This window comes from Myotis nattereri, assembly GCF_964212035.1.
Source record: "Myotis nattereri genome assembly, chromosome: 3".
Classification (NCBI taxonomy): domain Eukaryota; kingdom Metazoa; phylum Chordata; class Mammalia; order Chiroptera; family Vespertilionidae; genus Myotis; species Myotis nattereri.
In genome coordinates, this window is record NC_138077.1 from 181348455 (window position 1) to 181367697 (window position 19243).

General features: G+C 39.8%; 1 protein-coding gene across 1 annotated transcript in view; it reads right to left on the bottom strand.

Moving 5' to 3' along the window:
- Positions 1 to 19243, bottom strand: part of RNF11 (ring finger protein 11) — a 42098-nt gene that overhangs the window by 5433 nt on the left and 17422 nt on the right. The window lies entirely within an intron of this gene.

Below are 19243 nucleotides of genomic sequence, written 5' to 3' on the forward strand. Positions count from 1 at the left end.
GTTGAGAATAAACAAAATAAAAGTTCCTAGAGTGATGGAGGATGCTAGTTTAGATAGTATGCTCAGGGAAAACCTCTCTGATGAGACATTTGAGAAAGTGCCTCAATGAAGTATAAGTTAGATACTAATAATTGTAAGACTTAATAATTTCCTTGTGGCTAGAACTATTTGAGCCACCTAATATGTTTTACAGAGAACATCTCTACTGAATAAACTGGCGGAGACATAACACTTTGAATCCATGTATGAAACTTTCATAGGAAATATAATGTCAAATCATAACTACTTACATTAAAAAATAATTATTGAGTTTCCTATTAAAGACATTTTAACATAAGACTTGAAATATTCCTTTTCTCTGAGATTCAGAACAAATGCATAATTAAAGAGCTCAAACCCAGTAAATCCTTTATCAAATAATTAAGAGTATATTCTCCGGCATAAGCAAAATGCCAGCAATTCAAAGTTTAATGTTCTATAAATTTCCATATAAATTAATTAATAGTTACTTTAACTACTTTCATACTTCTATTTAATCATTTAGGAAATAATAAGCATGTGAATGCTTATCAAAACTATTTTTTTCATCTAAATACTTAGTTCATGCATATTACATGGAAAGAAGATACCATATGATTAAGTATGGCTCTTGAATCCTGAAACCTTGGGCTTAAGATATTTCTCTGCCACTTAACAGAGCTACCATGTTTAAGCTACTTAACTTATCTGGATTAGATCCTACCTTACTTATAGTGTTGTTATAAGGCTTAAATGAGGAAGCTGGTGAATTGCAAGAACTCAATAAATGGCAATTATTATATAATCATTAATATTGCTTTCAAAGAGCTATAACTATTATGGCAGCCAAACTGGCAAGCTTTTCCATCTTACTACCTTTACTCTTGATATTTTTTAAATCTTTCCCTACAGGTACATTGGTCTAAATTCTACCCTATGAAGTAGGTTGTTGACATGAATGAAACATTCTCAGATCCTCTTCCCTGATATCCAATATTGACAGACTCTGCTTCTAGTCTCAGCTTAATTACATAGGTATTGTCTACCTATAAGAGAATTAGGAAGATTATACAGAATACAGGAAACTTCAGTTACATGTGCAGTCATCAAGTGAGGAGAGTGTCCATTGGTCTCCCACACCCCTTTTATTGAATTTATTGGGGTGACCCTGGTTAACAAAAGTCTATAGGCTTCAGGTGCATAATTTTACAATACATCATCTGTACTGTGTGCTCACCACCCCCAGCAAGTCTCTATCCATCACCATTTATCTCCTATCCCCTCTTCCACTTCCTTCCACCCACCCTGTTCTAGCTTTCACAGAGGAATAAGTTACCAAACTAACTATTTCTCTGGTAAAGCTTGAAAGCTTTCTTTTAGCTGTGTATATTTATAACACTATGACTACAGGCAATATTTTGCTTTATAAACAATTATTTTTTAAGAAATGAATATTTCCTTTTAAATAAGCTTTGTGCATATACAAAATTTTTCAGTTTGTAGCTCAAACTCCAAGAACATTTTATATGCAACATATGTATATATACACACACATATATATAAAAGTCCTGTTTTATGCACTAGAAAAATAACTTTGTTAACTGGGTTTTACAGTGCATAACAGTTATATGACTTTAGTTATTAATGATAATAAATATGGCCATTTCATCTCTGGTTTAGATGAAAGGTTTTATACCTAGCAGGCAAGCTTTCAGTGCAGAAATGTTTCATGGTTCAGAGTCAAAAAGACTGACCTTGCTCTGCAACTTATTAACTTTCAGACCAAGTTATTTAACCTCTATGAGCCTCAGTTTCTTCATATGTAAAGTACTAATACCACTGTAAGAATAAATGGGGCCCAGCTGATGTGGCTCAGTGATTGAGCGTCGACCTATGAACCAGATCACAGTTCAATTCTCAGGGCACATGCCCGGGTTGTGGGCTCAATCCCCAGTGGGGGGAGTGCAGGAGGCAGCTGATCAATGATTCTCTCTCATCACTGATGTTTCTATCTCTCCCTCTCTTTTCCTCTCTCTGAAGTCAATTACATATACATATATATATGTGTATATATATATGTGTGTGTATATATATATAATGTATATATGTGTGTATATATATATATAATGTATATATGTGTATATACATATACATATATCCTATATAATAAAGAGGTAATATGCAAATTGACCATCATGCCCTCGCACAAGATGGCCGCTCCCATGTGGTCACAAGATGGCTAGCAGTGGAGGGCAGTTGTGGGTGATCAGGCCAGCAGGGGAGGGCAGCTGGGGGTGACCAGGCTGGCAGGGCAGGGCAGTTGGGGGCGACCAGGCTGGCAGGGGAGGGCAGTTGGAGGCGACTGGGCTGGCAGGGGAGGGCAGTTGGGGGCAATCAGGCCAGCAAGGGAGCAGTTAGGCATCAATCAGGCTGGCAGGAGAGTGGTTAGGGCAGTGATGGCGAACATATGACACGTGTGTTAGAGGTGACACACGAAGTCATTTTTTTGGTTGATTTTTCTTTGTTAAATGGCATTTAAATATATAAAATAAATATCAAAAATATAAATCTTTGTTTTACTATAGTTGCAAATATCAAAAAATTTCTACATGTGACACGGCACCAGAGTTAAGGGTTTTTCAAAATGCTGACATGCCGAGCTCAAAAGGTTCGCCATTACTGGGTTAGGGGGTGATTGGGCTGTCAGGCAGAAGCAGTTAGGGGCAATCAGGCAGGCAGGGAGGGGAGTGGTTGGGAGCCAGCAGTCCCAGATTGTGAGAGGGATGTCCGACTGCCGGGTTAGGCCCGATCCCTGTGGGCCTAAACCAGCAGTTGGACATCCCCCGAGGGGTCCCAGATTGGAGAGGGTGCAGGCTGGGCTGAGGGACCGCCCCCCCCCCCCCAGTGCACAAATTTTGTGCACCAGGCCTCTAGTATATATATATAATGGGAATTGCAAGTATATCTGGTACAGCATGAGATGAACATATAAAGGCTCTTTAAATAAATATTAGCTATTATTATTGCAGTTTTAATATTATATGACTATAGAATAGTATTCTAATGTTTAAGAAATAAATGGGATTTACAATTTAATATATTAATCATACCTCAATAAAGCAGAAATTCAAATAAATAAAATTTAATTTAAAAAAATGAAGTAGATTGGCAGAGTAAGCAAAAAGTTCTCAAAAAGGAATCTTAGGTCCTAGCTGGTTTGGCTCAGTGGATAGAGTGTCAGCCTGTGGATTGAAGGGTCCCAGGTTCGATTCCAGTCAAGGGCACATGCCTAGGTTGTGGGCTTGATCCTAAGTAGAGGATGTATAGAAGGCAGCCAATCAATGATTCTTTCTCATCATTGATGTTTCTATCTCTCTTCCTCTCTGAAATCAATAAAGATATATTTTTTTAAAAAAAGGAATCTTAGAATTCATCTAACACCAACTCTCCCATTTTATCAGCCTAAGTTTGTCTACCTACAGTCACATAATTACCGACAATGTTGGAATTAGAATTCTTGTCTCCCTTTAAGCCCGTGGTTGGCAAACTGCAGCTCGCGAGCCACATGCGGCTCTTTGGCCCCTTGAGTGTGGCTCTTCCTAAGCCTTAGGAGTACCCTAATTAAGTTAATAACAATGTACCTACCTATATAGTTTAAGTTTAAAAAATTTGGCTCTCAAAAGAAATTTCAATCATTGTACTGTTGATATTTGGCTCTGTTGGCTAATGAGTTTGCTGACCACTGCTTTAAGCTAATAATTTCCACCACACTATGCGTGGCTGCTGGATAGCAAGATGATCAATAAGTTAAATGATGTGGATTTTGTCCATTTACATCACTCTGAAGAACAGTACACTGAAATAACATTTCAAGAAAGCCATCAAAATAAGGCATTTCTAATAAAGGGTTCTATAAAGGTTTTTCATCTGTAATAGAGGTTTTATAATTTCAATAATGTCTAGAATTAAGAATTTCAAAGAACATCAACTCCATCTATAAACTGCCCCTGTGAAAACAGATTCTATTACTGGTAGAAAAATAAACTCTAAGTCTAATCATAACTTCTCTGTCCTTCAATTGGAACTCCTGTGGGCTACTTCATATAGTTCTTACTATATGAAGTAAGGTTGGGAAAAGGTCAAATTCTGCTGCTATCTAACCTAAGTTGTTTTAAAACAATATAAGACAGTTTCTCCTTGCACTCACTTTGGGAATTTCTAGTGTCCAGTGTCACTTTCATAAACTACCTGGTCTAAAAAGGTAACATAGCCTATTAATTCATTGAGTTTTTAAGCAATATAACTGTTGTTCAAAGGAATCTTATTTAGAATCACAATATTTAAGACTGAGCTACTCTGGTAGAATGGGGCTGGGATGGAATGTCACCTAAAAGGGATGTGTATCCCCATCCCCACCCCACCCCTTACTTGGGGCACCTTAGCAGAATCCTATGAATCAATGGAACACAATTTAAAAAACACTTTTATCTAAGAATATGGGGTTTTCAGCCTGAAATATTAAAAGCCTGGAGTCTTGGCTATTTACTGTGGTGACTTGAACCACGTCTCTTCATATCTTTGAATATAGAGATAATAACAGCACTTTAGAGGGTGATGATATACTTATATATAAGATAACATCAAAAGGCTTTGTAAATGTCAACATTTGTAAGTTATTCCAACCTTCAGTTTTCTCCCCATCATCAAATAACTGGTTTGCAGACTTTAAACTAACTGCTACTGTCCCTGGCTTTGCTCCTGGCTTTTTGGCTTGTCCCTAATACAAGAAACATTTTGACCTCTGTTGTGACCCCTGCCAGCTCTGAGTTTCTCAACCCTTGGATTACCATTCCCAGTCTAAACTACCTTCCTCTCAGAGTCCCAGTCCAACTGGCCAGTCTTGATGAGCTGCCATCCACACCAAGATATGACATATACGAAGTCACACTGGAACAACTGGTATAAGACTATGGGTAATAAGGGATTCCAAAATCCTTGAACACACCTACTATAAAAAGAACTAAACTATGAGTAGTATCTCTAAGCATGTGCTTTTTAAGAGGCTAGACTTTTTCAGTCTTATGGTTCACTTTTGTGGACAGAGAACACAGAAAGCACAACAGACATTTTGTACTCGGGCTAAAAAGGTATGTGATTATTTATGCAACTATTTGACTAATGTACTTCCTCACCACTAAACTATAAGCTTGATAAGAGTAGGGATTGTATCTGTTTGCTTACCAATGTATACTATTTATTCAGCACAGTATCTGACACATAATAGGGACTCAATAAACATTTCTGGGTAACTAAGTGATTTAAACCAAAGCACTCATGTTCCTGTAATTCATGTCATCCTATATAATAAAAGCCTAATATGCAAATTGTCCCCTTGACCAGGAGTTCGACCGCTCGCTATTACATGTGCTGACTAACAGGGGGCGGCACGGAACATGGCAACAAACCAAACAAGTCAGTCCAAGACTAATGATGTGGCAATCGGTAGCAGCGAATATTTTAGCAGCTGACTGCCATGTCATTAGTCTTGGACTGACTTGTTTGGTGTGTGCAACAGGAAATATTTTGCTTTCGGAGAACAAGAAAAATAGGTTTATTTGTGTTACACTTATTAATATGTGCAGTTATTCAGTGTCTGGTAAGTTAATGTTCAAGAATGTTCTATTATTTTATGTCAACGATTACTCATTTATTTCAACCCTTTGTATTTAGCATGTCTCTATCAAAATAAACCTACGTTTCTATGAAAATTTAAGCTTTTGTGTTTTTTTGCGGGCCACATAAACTTCAACCTTGTTTATTTGCCCCATTGTTAGCCTTTGAGTTTGACATGCTTGGATCAGACCATCAGGCAATGAATTGAAGAGTCACAGGTTCAATTCCTGGTCAAGAGCATGTGAATTTGCTCCCTGCCCTGGTTGGGGCATGTGCGGGAGGCAACCTGGTTGATGTGTTTCTCTCACGTAGATATTCCGTTCCTCCTCCCCACTTTCCCTCTCCCTCCCTTCTACTCTCTCTGAAAAGCAATTGAAAAAATATCCTCAGGTGAGGATTAACAAAATGAAAAAAGAATATTTATGCCCACTATCTAGGTTAATGATAGAGAATTATAGTGGAAAGAACACAGACATTTCGTGGAATTTTAGCTCTGGCACTAATCAGGCATGCAACCATAATACTTCTAAGCATAAGGTTCCTCATCAGAAAACAGAACAGAATATCTATCTTCAAAGTGTATTATAATGTATAACTAAGAAAATGTAAGTCAAGTACCTACCAAGATAGGGCCTCAATATCTGGGCCTTCCTCTAAGGACATCACTAGTCATCCAAGGTAGACATCCTTCCTAATTCATCACTCTTCTCTCCTTCCCTCTATCCCTTTCAACTACTTAACTGTCTAAATTTAAACATTTTGCCCTCCTTAATGCTTTCTTTAATTATCCATGCAAACAACAAAAACAAACAAGACAATCCAAGGAAAAGCATTTACCCTAAAGAAAATGAGTAATTTAAAATTAAAATGTGTGTTAGGAAAAGAAATGCAGCAGCATGGAAAGGGTAGAACAAAAAAGAAACAAAGGATTCCAAAATATGCTGAGGCAGAATAAAGGAAAAAGAGAGGGTCAGTCACACAAAAAAGCAAGGTCTGCCCTCATGAGAACAATCTCTGAAGCATTCCAGTTGCTTGTTAATATATAATGAAGCACCTATAAAGGGATGGATGTTGTGAAAAATATAATGGGCCCCAACCCTAGGGAGTTTACAAGCCAAGAAAGAAACAGATCAAAGTATAAACATGTCTATCTGAAGGGTACTGCGTTAAAAGTTGGACGGAATTTAGGGAATATGATATAATTTCAGAAACTAAAACAATGCAGTGGGGAAGTGCCTAAATAATGTGCTGAGGCTGGAAATAGTACAAGTCTGGTTTGTGGTAAAGGAAAAATAAAGTCACTGCTAAAGAATGCAGCTTGTCACCAAAAGCTGTATTCTTTCCTCCAGTAAGAACTGAGTAAGCTCTTTTGATTTTTTCCATACAGCCTTACAAGTGGCTGCTGGCACCACCCCCTCTCCAGCTGCAGTCTTCCACTGGGAATGTTTTCTCTGAATTTTGCCAGACTGAAACTCAAGGCCATAAAATGGAGAATTTGGAATAGATGGTCTCAATGCACATTCTAACTGCTGTTCAATGATTCTGGATCAAGAAGCCCCCAAACCAACCAACTATCCAACCAAAAACCCCAAAGATTAGCATTAATGCAGTTCCTGAACCATAAAGGATAATTTTTACATAAATTACACAATCATATGTTTAGAGGGGGAAAGAGTTAGCATCCCATTTGTACACGGGAGGGGGAGGGGGAAGGGGGTCCTCAGCCCAGCCTGCACCCTCTCCAATCTGGGACCCCTCGGGGGACGTCTGACTGCCTCTTGCAATCTGGGACCACTGGCTCCTATCTGCTCACCTGCCTGCCTGCCTGATCGTCCCTAACTGCTCCCCTATCGGCCTGATTGCCTCTAACTGCTCCCCTTCTGGACTGATCGCCCTTAACCGCCTCTGCCTCGCCCCGCACCCGGGACCCAGGATTCCCTCCTCTGGCGGGCCGCAGGCACCCAGGACCCGGGCCAGCCACAGCTGCAGGGGACCATGGGGTGGGCGGCTTATCTCTCTTCTGGGCCACAGCCTGGCTGGTCCCTGTTCCTCTCTCCCCAGTGTTGAGTGTCTGAGCCGTTAAGGTGTGATGGTGTGATGACCATTTGCATATTAGCTCTTTATTATATAGGATTATATAGGATGGAAAAATATACAAACCAGAGTGATCTGCATGGGAAAAAACACTGCTTCCAGGGAAGTGGTTCGGCATTTGTTTGCTTAATTTTTAAAGAAATGAAAAAGTTGGCTTCTTTCATTTGTTACATAAATATTCACTGACCACTTATCATACAGGGTTATAAACAGTATCCTAATTAGAGAAGGGTTGGTAGGCATTATCACCACAGGCACTCAGTATTAGCAAGTCATTAGATAAGCTTATTCATCTACCTAAATATCAAAACAACTGAAATCAAGGTCACATTTTGAGCTCAGGCACAAATTATAGTATTTCTTGAACACCCAATCACATTTCAGATACTGTTTTAGGCAAAGGAGAGAGATACTGACCAAGACAGATAAGGTGTTTATGAAGTCTAAAGCCCTTATAGCAGGGGATAGAGAAATAGTAAACAAAAAGAAGATACTACCTTACCCACAGGTCCTACTATTCCTAAACTGCCCATGATCTGGCAACTTCTGGGATAGGCATACTAATACATTCTAGTTGACCCATAGGGTAGCCAACATTTGATGACATGTACCTCCTGACTGGTGAAGAGAGATTGAACCAATTAGATTCTCTTAGAATTAGAACTGGAAAACTGAATCACAACTGACCTGAAAGGTCATCAAGCAGCAAATAAGAGGTATGTGTAAACTGAAGTTATAAGGAAACTGATAGTATAAAAGATAGATTAGAAATGTTGAGTGAAGCAGAAATTAGGAGAGCCCACAAATGAAAAAGCCGGAAACCCCTAGGTAAGAGAGATGGGTATTGGTTCCTTGAAAGCTTTCTGGTTCTAATCATTAAAATAAGCACCTCAGAGTTAATTTTGTCTAAAACAAGAGTATCCTTAGCACAGTGGTCGGCAAACTGCGGCTTGTGAGCCACATGTGGCTCTTTGGCCCCTTGAGTGTGGCTCTTCCACAAAATACCAACTTCTGCGCATGGGCCAGGAAGTTTCAATCGCACTGTACATGCGCGCCCACACGTGGTATTTTGTGGAAGAGCCACACTCAAGGGGCCAACGAGCCGTGTGTGGCTCGCGAGCCGCAGTTTGCCGACCACTGCCTTAGCACCACCACCATTTTATTCCCTAAGCTAGACTGCCTTTTCCTTCTCACCAAGCAAACTAGCTTCCAGGTGGGAAATAGCACCCACTTACTGAAAAAAAAATTGCTTACCAGTGGGGCAGATCTCCAGGGTAGTTGTAGACTAAGAAATATTACTCGAACTAAATGTATGAGTTATTCTTTGTTACAGCCAAAAAACACTGAAATTTTTCTCATTTAAGCATCCTATCTCTCAATTTTACCAGCTCAATGAATAAGAATATGCATTTCATAATTTGTCTTTCATCCTTAAACAGAAAATGCAAAAATAATGTTCCTACTTAAAAGCTAAAAGCAATAAGCCCAAGAATCTTTGCAAAACCAATCATCAGAGTCAGAATATATGTACCTTTAAGGAGTTAAAAGATGTAAGCTTTAAAAAAAGTGTATTAATTCCAAAAAGAATGTGTCTGTAGCAGCCAAGGGTTGGTTTTGAAGCTCAGGAAGTCTGGTATTACATTTACTGCATTAAGTTCTCTAACAGATAACCTCCCCCTCTTTTTTTTTAAAGTTATTTTTTGAAGGGCCAGGGCTAACATCACCAATAAATAATAATTTCTTCCAAAGACTGTTGAACTTAGGTTGAATTTTGCAAAATAACTCTTTAGGAAATACATTTCTTGGATTCTAACAATTTTTGAAGCTAAGTGAAAAACCATTTTAGCCCAGCAAATGTACATACCAATTAAAATTTACATTCTGAGTGCAAAAAGCATTGAAAAAAATTTTAAAAAATACATCTCATGATTGAGGAAATATGATATCACTATAAGGCAAAACACCTACATTTAATATAATACCTTTATTGATATATAATTTACACAATATAATTAACCCATTTAAAGTATACAATTGAATGATTTTTAGTATGTTAAGCTATGTAACCATTATCACAATTTTAGAACATTTTCATCATACCCAAAAGAAACCCCATATACCCACTAGCAGTCATTCCCCATCCCCTCCCCCGCCAAATTCCCCAGCCTAATCATTCATCAGTTGATGGACATCTGAATTGTTTCCACTTAATGGCTATTATAAATATACTACTGTGAGCATCTGTATACAAGTTTCTGTGTAAACATGTTTTCATTTCTCTTGGATATGCTTTTGTTTGGATTCCCAAGAGACCTTGTTTAAAATTTGGGACAAAAAATAAAAAAATAAAAATAAAAAAAATAAAATTCAGGACATACAAAATATTTTAAATTATTTCAAAATCTTATCTTTTTGGCTCTGCATCATGAAATGTTTTCTAAACTGCAAGTCAAGACCAACCTGTGGGTTGTGAAATCAGTTTTAGAGACTCACAGCTAGGAGCTTTTAAAAATATAAAATAAAATATACAGAATCTATACTAATAAAAGGGTAATATGCTAATTAGACCAGACATCTTCCAGATGACCTTCTGGACAAAGCCACGGTGGCAGGGCAGAGGCAGAGGCAGTTAGGGGCATTCAGGCCAGCAGGGGAGAGCAGTTAGGGCGATCAGGCAGAGGTGGTTAGGGGCAATAAGGCAGGCAGAGGCAGTTAGGGGTGATCAAAAAAAAGAAGCAGGTTCTGAAGTTTACCCTTGACTGCACCCACCCCGTAAAAGATGGAATCATGGACGCTGCCAACTTGGAGCAGTTTCTTCAGGAGAGAATTAAAGTGAATGGAAAAGCTGGGAATCTCAGCGGAGGGGCTGTAACCATTGAAAGAAGCAAGAGTAAGATCACTGTAACGTCTGAGTGGCCTTTTTCCAAAAGGTATTTGAAATATCTCAGCAAAAAATATTTGAGAAGAATAATCTACGTGACTGGTTGCATGTAGTTGCTAACAGCAAAGAGAGTTACAAATTGCGTTACTTCTAGATACACCAGGATGAAGAAGAGCAGGAAGATGAGGATTAAAGCTCATTTACCTAGCAAATTTTGTATGAATTCTTGAATAAAACTTGGGAACGAAAAAAGAAAAAAAAGAGATCTAAATTTTTAAGCTCAATGTAATCTTTAGACTGACGGATACATAATCCTTAGATTCATAGATCCCTATAGGATCAGGGATAGAACTGCATTTCAGTATAACTGCTTTCCTTGGTAATCATATGTATTCATTCAAAAACAAATCTAAGAAAGGTCCATAAATTTCATCAGATTGCCAAAAGTTTCTATGCCACAAAGAAGGTTAAGAATTCCTAAGAGGAAGTCTCTGAATTGCAGGTCATGAGTTCATGTCACTGCTGCCAGAAACCACAAAGCCTTTGGGGTTTGAGCCACAGAGTTCTGATAAAGGTGTGCGGTATAAGAATTCAGTTGAATTTTGCTGTTGCAACACTATTAGGTATGTTGTCAGACTTCATTTAAGATTAGATAGCATGCCGAAGCCGGTTTGGCTCAGTGGATAGAGCGTCAGCCTGCGGACTGAAAGGTCCCGGGTTCGATTCCGGTCAAGGGCATGTACCTGGGTTGCGGGCATATCCCCAGTGGGAGATGTGCAGGAGGCAGCTGATCGATGTTTCTCTCTCATCGATGTTTCTAACTCTCTATCTCTCTCCCTTCTTCTCTGTAAAAAATCAATAAAATATATTAAAAAAAAAAAAAGATTAGATAGCATGAAATGGGACCATGTAAAAATGGCTGAAAGTCTGAAATCTATGTAGAAAAAGGTAGAACTTAGATCTTATAAGGAGTCCTAGCTAATTAAAGCATGTTTTACAAAATAAGTAAAAAGCATCTTGAGAAAGAAAATCTAGGGATGAGAGAAAATTCCAGATAATGAAACAGTGGGGAAGAAGAGGGGTATGTGAAAAATGAAACACTGATAAGCTCACCTCAATATTGAAGGTTTCTTTCCTTTATCTTTTCTACTCTCATATGCATGTGGGTAACCTAAAATTGACTTTACTTACTTAAACAAATTTGTGCCAAGGAAACTTTAAAAACACATCTTTTAAACTTAAAAACAACAAGGTGCCCGTTTATGAAATCCCCAAATAGTTTATTCACAAACAAAAAGCTTCTTTACTCATAGGCACTGCCTTTGGGATCTCTCTATTGGCAGCTCCTAGGAAATTTGACAAACTTGATTATCTGATTTTTCCAATATGCAGAATTTTAAGAGAGGTACTGCAATGGCAGGCATATTGATAGTAGATGAAGAACCAGTGAGAATGGGAAAAGACAATGAGAATAAAATGATTAAAACCAAGTACAAGAATTAAAAGCAGAATTGACTTCACCCAATAACACAAATAGTCCTACATAACTCAAGACTCTAGAGGTGCCATTGTGTTACTTCCAGAGTGTAATAACTGATCTAGCAATTATGAAGCAATAAAATGAGATGAAAATTTGCTCAGAAGTCAACATTTCAGTGATTTACGGGTGAAGAAGTGAGAATGGAAAATGAATGTTGTGAAGTTTGAAAAACGACCCAGTTGAGAGTCAGTCTTATTGACTGATTACCAAAGTAGTATACGGGAACAAAAAACATTGACAATGGTATTGTAAAATTTTATAATATCTTTTTGGATGTTTTTTTTAAAAATCCAAAATAAATCCTTCTTAAACTGGAAAATTTCACTTAAATCTAATTGCAGCTGTATTTTCTATAACTATATCCATTAGATTCTCTATGTGATTTTAATACCCCATTTTCCTTTTTCACATTTTTTTTTGTTAATCTTTACCCAAGGATATTTTCTCTACTGATTAAAAAAAAAAAAATCTTTATTGTTGAGAGTATTACAGATGTCCTTGTCTGTGTCCATAGGTAATGCACATATGCATAAGTTCTTTGGTTAATCTTTTCCTGCGCCCCTCACCCCTTTCCCTCTGAGATTCGTCACTCTGTCCCATGTTCCCATGCCTCTGGTTCTATTTTATTCATCAGTTTATTTTGTTCATTAGATTTCTTGTTCATTTAATTTTTAGATTCAACTGTTTATATTATTGCCATTTTATTGTTCATATTTTTTTGTCATTTTTCTTCTTCTTCTTAGTGACTGACTGCTTTTCTTTTGCTGCTTTTAAGATTCTCTGTCTTTAACCTTTGGCATTTTAATAATGAAGTGTCTTGGTATGGGCCTCTTTGGGTTCTTCTTGTTTGGGACTCTGCACTTCCCGGATTTGTAAGTCTATTTCATTCACCAGGTAGGGGAAGTTTTCCTTCAAATAGATTTTCAATATTTTGCTCTCTCTTCTTTTGACACCCCCATAATGTGAATGTTGGTACACTTGAAGTTGACCCACAGGCTCCTTACACAATCTTCATATTTTTGAATTATTTTTTTCTTTTTGCTCTTCTGATCAGGTGTTTTTTGCTTCCTTATATTCCAAATCATTGATTTGATTCTTTTTTTTTTTTAATATATTTTATTGATTTTTTACAGAGAGGAAGGGAGAGAGATAGAGAGTTAGAAACATCGATGAGAGAGAAACATCGATCAGCCGCCTCCTGCACATCTCCCACTGGGGATGTGCCCACAACCAAGGTACATGCCCCTGACCGGAACCGAACCTGGGACCCCTCAGTCCGCAGGCCAACGCTCTATCCACTGAGCCAAACCGGTCTCGGCTGATTTGATTCTTGAAATCCTACTAAATCCCTGTAAATTATTCTTTCAGTTAATGTATACTTAATTTCTGAATGGTCCTTTTTCATGTCTTTGAAGTTCTCACTAAGATCCTTGAAAGTCTCACTAAGTTCCTTGAAGCTCTCATTAAGATTCTTGAACTCTGTATCTAGTAGTTTGCTTGCTTCCATTTCATTTAGTTCTTTTTCTGGAGATTTCTTCTGTTCTTTCATTTGTGACCTGTTTCTTTGTTGCCACATTTTGGCTGCTTCCCTGTGTTTTTTCTATGCATTATGTAGAGCTGCTATGTCTCCTGGAATTGGTAGAGTAGCCTTGTGTAGTAGGTGTCCTATAGGGCCCAGTGGCTCAGTCTCCCCTATCACCTGGACACTCTAGGTGTGCCCCTGTTTGGGCTGTGTGCCCTTTCCTGTAGTTGAGCCTTGATTGCTGTTGGTGTCACTGGGAGGAATTTTCCTCCAGGCCAATTGGCTGTGAGTACCAGCTGTGATTACAGTGGAAGAACTGCTGTACAGGAGATACCCCTCCGGAACAGAACTTGCTTTAGTGGGGCTTTGCTGCTTACTTAATTCTGCCCCTTGAATGTGTTGCTGGTAGATGTGTAAAGTTGTAATCTGATATGATCCGAAACTGTCCACCAGGTGCACTAGCTCTGGGGCCTCCACAAAGGTGCAAAGTCAGCCATGGCCTGAGGCCACCTGGCAGGAGCCACAGAGTGACCTGCAGATGGTCACCACTTGTGTTGGGCCCAGAAGTGCCCAGGCGAGGCCAAGCTATCTAGGGCCTCTTATTGATAGGTTTAGGGTATGCTGAAGCCAGCTGCTGCTTGCTTGAGAGATTTTAGGAAAGTCTGAAGTCTGAGCCAGAACAGACCATTCACGTGGAAAAGCCCCTGCAAACAGCTTGGGTGGGGCTGCAAATTGGATGGGGCAGGATCTCAGGGAATCACCAGGGTGGAGCAAAGAGTGTGGGCCATGCTGATGGAAACTTAGATATGGCTGCTAGTCAGCTCTGTGATGGGGGAGGTCCCAGCACAGGAACAATGATCCCTGCAAGCACCCCTGTCTGGGAGAAAGCCTCCCCAAGTTCTTGCTCCTACGCCAGACAATCCAGTTCCTCCCTATATGTATGTCCCTGGCTCTCCCTAAGCTGTTGCCCAAGTGCTGGAGCTCAGAGGGAGCGAGTCTGTGTAAGTTGGTGTGCCGGCCCTTTAAGAGGAACTGCCTGGATCCTCAGTAGCCTCCAAGTCACTCAGTCACAATCCCCAGTGGTTTTTATAGCCCAAAGTTACAGGTACTTCTCTTCCCAGCTCTGGAACCCTGGGCTGGGGGTCTGGTGTGGGGCTGAGACCTCTTGCTCCTCACAGGTTACCGTAGCTGAGATATCCCTCCCAATTGGAAAAGCACCACAAAAGGGTATCGGACCAGCCAGTTCCAAGCCTCCGCCCCTCCTACCAGTCTCCTTGTGCTTTCTTCTTCACTTCTCTAGTTGTAGGACTTCCAGCCAGCCAGATTTCAGGTGGTTCTGAATGATGGTTGTTCTGTATTTTATTTGTAATTTCATGTGGTTGTGGGAGGCGGCGAGTAGCAGCACTTACCTACGCCACCATCTTGGTTCTCTCAAACACCATTGATTTTTAGAGAAAAGGAGGGAGGGGTAGAGACAGAGAAACATCGATGTGAGAGAGACACATCTAATGGTTGCCTCCTGCACTGGCGCCAGGGATCAAGCCTGCAACCCAGGTCCATGCCCTTGACTAGAATTGAACCCTTGACCCTTCAGTCCTTCAGCCAATGCTCTATCCACTGAGCAAAACCAGCTAGGACCTTTTTTATGTTTTTTTTTTAAATTAAATCTTTATTGTTCAGATTATTACAGTTGTTCCTCTTTCCCGCCCCCCCATAGCTCCTCTCCACCCAGTTCCCACCCCATCCTTTGCCCTTACCAACCCCCACTGTCCTCATCCATAGGTGTACAATTTTTGTCCAGTCTCTTCCCCTACCCCCCACACTCCCTTTCTCCGGAGAATTGTCAGTTCACTCCCTTTCTATGCCCGATTCTATTATATTCACCAGTTTATTCTGTTCATCTGATTATTTATTCACTTGATTTTTAGATTCCCTTGTTGATAGATGTGTATTTGTTGTTCATAATTTGTATCTTTACCTTTTTCTTCTTCTTCCTCTTCTTAAAGGATACCTTTCAGCATTTCATATAACACTGGTTTGGTGGTGATGAACTCCTTTAGCTTTTTCTTATCTGTGAAGCTCTTTATCTGGCCTTCACTTCTGAATGATAGCTTTGCTGGGTAAAGTAATCTTGGTTGTAGGTTCTTGGCATTCATCACTTTGAATATTTCTTGCCACTCCCTTCTGGCCTGTATAGTTTCTGTTAAGAAATCAGCTGACAATTTTATGGGTACTCCTTTGTAGGTAACTGTTTTTCTCTTGCGGCTTTTAAGATTCTCTCTTTGTCTTTTGCTCTTGGCATTTAAATTATGATGTGTCTTGGTGTGGTTCTCTTTGGATTCCTTTTGTTTGGGGTTCTTTGCACTTCCTGGACTTGTAAGTCTATTTCTTTCACCAGGTAGGGGAAGATTTCTGTCATTATTTCTTCAAATAGGTTTTCAATATCTTGCTCTCTTTCTTCTTCTGGCACCCCTATAATTCGGATGTTGGTACGCTTGAAGTTGTCCCAGAGGCTCCTTACACTATCTTCATATTTTTGGATTATTTTTTCTTTTTGTTTTTCCAGTTGGGTGTTTTTTGCTTCTTCGTATTTCAAATCTTTGACTTGATTCTTGCGATCCTCTAGTCTGCTGTTGGATCTCTGTATATTATTCTTTATTTCAGTCAGTGTATGCTTAATTTGTAGTTGGTCCTTTTTCATATCCTCGAAGGTCTCACTAGATTTATTGAGGGCTTCACTAAATTTATCAGCGGTTTCTTGAAAAACCTTGTAATCGTGGTTTTGAACTCTATGTCCAGTAGTTTGCTTTCCTCCATTTCTGTCATTTGTGACCTGTTTCTTTGTCTCCACATTTTTTATGCTTCCCTGTGTTGATAGAGTGGCTTTCTGTGCTAGGTGTCCTATAGGGCCCAGTGGCTCAGCCTCCCCAATTACCTGAGGTAGACACGCTTGGTGCACCCCTTTGTGAACTTTGTGCATAGTCTTGTTGTAGTTAAGCCTTGATTGTTGTAGGTATCACTGGGAGGAATTGACCTCCAGGCCAATTGGCTGTGAGAATTAGCTGTGTCTAAGGTGGGAGAACTTCTGTGCTGGAGACATCCTTATGGGGCAAGACTTGCTTCAGTGGGGCTTTGGTGCTCACTGAGTCTACCCTCTGAGTGTGTCCTTTATGGATCTGAGGAGTTGTAATCTGGATGGTCCCACTCTGACCACTGGGTACACTGGCCCTTGGATCTCTAAGGAGGTGCTAATTTAGCCTCTTCCTGAGGCTACCCAGCAGGAGCTATGGAGAGATCTGCAGATTCCTCTTCTTTGTTTGGGGTTTGGAGGTGCCCAGATGAGGCCCAGCTGTGAAGCAATGCAAGCTGCTGTGGGGCCTTGGGCCTTCTTTTGGATGTTCTGGGTCTCTCTGACCCAGCTGCAGTCTGTTAGGTAATTTTAGATTGCAAAGGCCCAGGTCATTCATATGCAAAAGCCTCTGTGCACAGCTTGGGTGGGGCGGGGGTCTCAGGGAATCAACAGGGCAAAGCAAACAGCTATGGCTGACCTCAGCCCTGCCCTAAGAGGCCCCGGGGCTCAGTGTCCCTCGGTAATCGCTGCAAGCACCTGAGAGAAAGCCGCCCTCGAGTTCCCCCCGATGCCAGACAGTCCAGTTTCTCCCCATATGAGTCTGGGTCCCCAGAGACTCACCCGGAACTGGAGTTCAGAGCAGTTGGGAGTGTGTGTCTTCCTCCCGATTGAAAAAGACAACCGCGTCCTCAGTTGCCAGCCCTTTCTGTGGGCGCCTCCGTACCTCTGTACTTTACTTCCGCACCTCCTCTGAGTCTCAGTGTGCTTTTTCCTTTCCTTCTAGTTGTAGACTTTCCACTCAGCCAGCCTTCCTGTGGTTTTGAATGATGTTCGTTTTGTCTTTTAGTTGTATTTTTGAAGTGGTTGTGCGAGGCAGCAATTTCAGGTGTTTACTTATGCCGCCATCTTGGTTTCTCTGTCCTTTTTTTTACTTTTTAAGAGTCTTATTTTTTGGATATCTTTGCTCCTCCATTACCCTATTGCTTTGGAGCTCTTTTACCTCCAAATCTACTGTTATTTTCTACATTTTTAAAAACTATTACAGTAAGAGGCAAGAAAGTAGGATACAAATTTCCAGTGGAGATAATGCTAAATAAAATACACACACACCATACAGTAAGTGCCCACTTAATGTCGCCAACAGGTTCTAGGAAGCTGCAGCTTTAAATAAAATAACATTAGTATAAAAAAACCAATTTTACCATAGGCTAATTGATATAAATAAGAATTAAGTTCCTATGGTATAATTTTTTTATCACAAAAACATCATCAAACTTTTAAATAAAAACCCAAAGCACTTCTAATATTAAACATTGAATAAATATGAGATTTCCATACAATTAAGAAAGATTAATAGAAACAAGTACGATAATTATTTTCCAATACACTTATTCCAGTTCAGATTCCAGGGTGAACAAAGCCCATCCCAGCAACTCAGGGCACAAGGCAGGAACCCATGGGGCAGGAGGCCCTTTCATGTCAGGGCCACTCATACATCCCCACACTCACTCAGACTAGGCCAACTGAGGCATACTGATTCACCCAAAGTGCACATCTCTGGATGTGGGAGGAAACCGGAGTAGTTGGAGAAAACCATCCCGAAGTGAGAATGTGCCAACTCCACACAGACAGTGGCCCTAGCCAGAAATCCTGCCCTCCCCCACCCCCCAGCCCATTAATGTTATAATGAAACCACATTGAAGGAAACAATGTTATTCGAAGACCTACTGTACTATAATTAATCTTTTTTTAAAAAAATGTTTTTATTGATTTCAGAAATGAAGAGAGAGGGTGAGAGATAAGGATTGGGCCTGCAACACGGGCATGTGCCCCGACTGGGAATCGAATCGTGACCTCCTGATTCATAGGTCAACACTCTACTGAGCCATGCCTGCTGGGCCAATTCATCTTAATTAATAGACAGGAATTAGTGCTTTAATATCTATTAATAATAAATGTACCATATTTTGTTTTGATTTGGGAGAGAAAGGTTAGACAGCAAGCCCTGATCACTTAAGGGGGGAAAAAAAAGGTTAGAGAACATGGGAACACCAAAAACACACTTTGCTAACTTCATCATTTTGCTGAGTGGCAGCTCTGCTTATCTTCAAAAGACAAAATAGATGTTATGCACAGGGGTATTTTTGTCAATTTAGCAGAACACTGCTATGCAATATGAAACCTACCATTATATGATTTATGAAATGTTTTTAACCAACCACTTCATTATAAAGAAGTCTCATTACCTCAATTATCACTGTATAAACCACTTCATTCCAATATCACATTTTCTGATAGATTTCACTCTACTGAAAATGGACTCCCAGGTTCCCATGACTGCCTTTGAGCCAAATCTAGTGTATCATATCTACTTTCATTCTTCTGCCACACTGTACAATTACAATTACCCCTTCTGTCTAAAACTCAGTACTCATAGGATACCCA